Source organism: Corvus brachyrhynchos, unplaced genomic scaffold, assembly GCF_000691975.1.
Source record: "Corvus brachyrhynchos isolate BGI_N302 unplaced genomic scaffold, ASM69197v1 scaffold130, whole genome shotgun sequence".
Lineage (NCBI taxonomy): Eukaryota > Metazoa > Chordata > Aves > Passeriformes > Corvidae > Corvus > Corvus brachyrhynchos.
The window spans coordinates 74,358-76,756 of NW_008236193.1; the positions used below are offsets into that span (position 1 = coordinate 74,358).

At 59.6% G+C, this 2,399-nt stretch overlaps 1 long non-coding RNA gene across 1 annotated transcript in view; it reads right to left on the reverse strand.

Moving 5' to 3' along the window:
* LOC108447881 overlaps positions 1-1,888 on the reverse strand; it is a 12,436-nt gene extending 10,548 nt beyond the window's left edge. The window contains exon 1 of the long non-coding RNA XR_001863586.1: positions 271-1,888. This is a non-coding gene — a long non-coding RNA (uncharacterized LOC108447881). The remainder of the gene's footprint in view (positions 1-270) is intronic.
* Positions 1,889-2,399: the final 511 nt, after the last annotated feature.

Here is a 2,399-nt window from a genome sequence, read left to right on the forward strand (position 1 = left end):
CGGGGGTCCGGTACCCGCAGTCCCCCCCTTTAGGGCTGGGGCCGCCGCTCGCAGCCCCTTTCCCCGGCACAGCCGAGCGAGTCCGAGCATCGCCAGGCGTCGGGAAAGCTTTTCCCATCTCCTCTCGCTCGTGTTTCCCCCCGGGCGCTGCCCGCTCACTCCTCGCCACCCCAGGGCCCTTCCTGCCTCTTCCCCGAGCATCCCGGATTTTAGGGCTAGGCGGATTCTCCTGTCGAAAATTCCGAGGGTTGCTTTAGCCGCGGATGTTACCGGGTTGTGTTGCTCGGGGAAATGGAGCAGGCAGCAAGCGCAGCATTCCTGGCTCCTATTGCCGAGCTGGAAGAGCAGCCTTTGCCTCTTCCCACTCTCCATCCAAAGTACTTTTGTGCCAGTTCCTTAATCCACTTGCAAAGCGGATTGAGCTAAAACCTGACAAAAGGTGCTCCAATTCCCACGGCGTTTGCAGAGGCAGAACGTTTGTTTCTGTTCCTGCCCAGCCTTACCCTGAGCTGAGGTTTTTGGGAAGGAGAAAAGAGCAACCAGGAAGAGAGAGGATGACAGGAGAAGGCAGAGTGCCTGTAAAATAGATGGAGAGTGGAGCCGTGCCGGGCTCCGCAGCCTGGCAGCACCCGGAGCACAAACCCAGCCCTTGGGAGTGAGGAGCACTGGAACCGGAGCGGCTGGAGCGGGAAGTAACCGGGATTGGGGATGTTTGGTGGCCTGGTGAACACCAGCCTGGGCCTGGCAGAGCTCCTGGCTGCTGCTTGGGTTTGTGGATGGTCTCTCACCCACTCTCACCCTGGCTGGGGATGTGCAGCCTGCGGGATGGAGACCCCAAAACCCAGCCCTGATGCAGGGGTGACACCATGGGAAAAGCCTCGTCCAGGCAGGGAAAGTTCCTACAAACCTCTCAATCAAAACATGAGGCATTAAAACCAAAAAGCCCTCGCAGAGCAGAGTTGCCCAGCAGTGATATGGTCATGTGTGGGTTAAAATTCAAAATGCAGGTGTTGAACCCTGCAGTAACCCTGTGGGAAGTGGGGGGCCCTTGGGATTGCTCTGCACCCCAAAGCTCTGCCCTTCACTGCTGCTCCATCACCCCTTGCAGGAGGGAGAGGGGATAAAATCCCGGCACCCCAGGGCACGGCAGGGAACGTGCTGCACGTCCTTTAAATGGGAGAATAATTGAAGATGGGTTGGGGAGCTGCCAGTTGGGCGGCCTGGGATCGATCTGGTTTAATTTTGCGCTGATGTTTTTATCACTGGCGGTCCTGTGGCGCTCATGGAGGGGAGGCAGCGGAGCTGCTGCCTCTTGCTGCTGGAGGACTGGTGGTGGCCAGCTGGGTTTTGGCCAGAGCAGCTCGAAGAGGTGATTTTTAGTCCACCCAAGATTTCTTATGGTTTTCAGATTGCAAAAACCCCACTCAGGTATCTGCAGCCTTTCCCACAGCGCTTGGGTTGTGGGCTGATCTTGGGGGAAGATGCTCTCCAATGCCCAGCCTGCAAAAGAGCTGGAGGAGCATCCCAAGAGCAGGGAGCAGGAGGTGAAGCAGCTTCAGGAAAGAGTTGGTTTAAAAATCTGTACATTCTGCTTTTATCCTGCCCCGCTGGAGGAGGGAGCGGGAGGATGAGAGGAACAGGGGCTGGGTTGTGTTTCACCTGTCCTGGGCATCGATGGCCAGGGTGGGACGTGGCTGTGCTGGGCAGAGCTGGGACACATCCCAGGCACAGCCGGCTCCTGCCAGGCTCAGCCTTTCCGGGGGGATGAGCTTTTGCTGATCCCTGGCTGAAGATAGCAGGGCCAGGGGCTTTTTTCCTATTTTGTAGCATTTAGAGCTCAGGAATGTCTGCTGTTATTAGCTGTGCTAATCCGGCCTCACCAGAGGACTCGTCCCTCGTCCCACTAGCGAGCACAGACGGCTCCTTCCCTCCGTGAGGAGCCAGAGCTGCCATAAGGCAGGAGGAGTTGGGCTGCTCCGGCAGCTCAGAGCCGCGTCGCTGCCGCGTTCGCATCCCCGGGATGGGAGCGAGCTGCTGGAAGCCCTGGGAATAACGTTGGGAATGTGAAGCACGTGGCCGGGCGCGCTGTGCGTGGGCAGCGGCGATTCCCGTGCCGCCGGTGCGTGTGGGCAGCCCGGGTGGGACGCCTGTCACCCGCAACATCTCCCCACGTTCCCAATCCCACAGCTCCGAGGGGAGGGAAGCGGGAGCCAAGCGAGGCCATCCCTGGGCTTGTCCCCAGTGACGCTGACTCGCCACGAGGCTCCAAAGCCCCTCAGTGTGTATCCCGTGCCTCAGTTTCCCTGCCTGTACGTGGATGTGGTCCGGAGGCCTGGCTGCGGAGGGTGGCACAGGTCCCTCAGACAGCCAGAGTCCTGCGTGTGGCTGTGGAGCGGTGA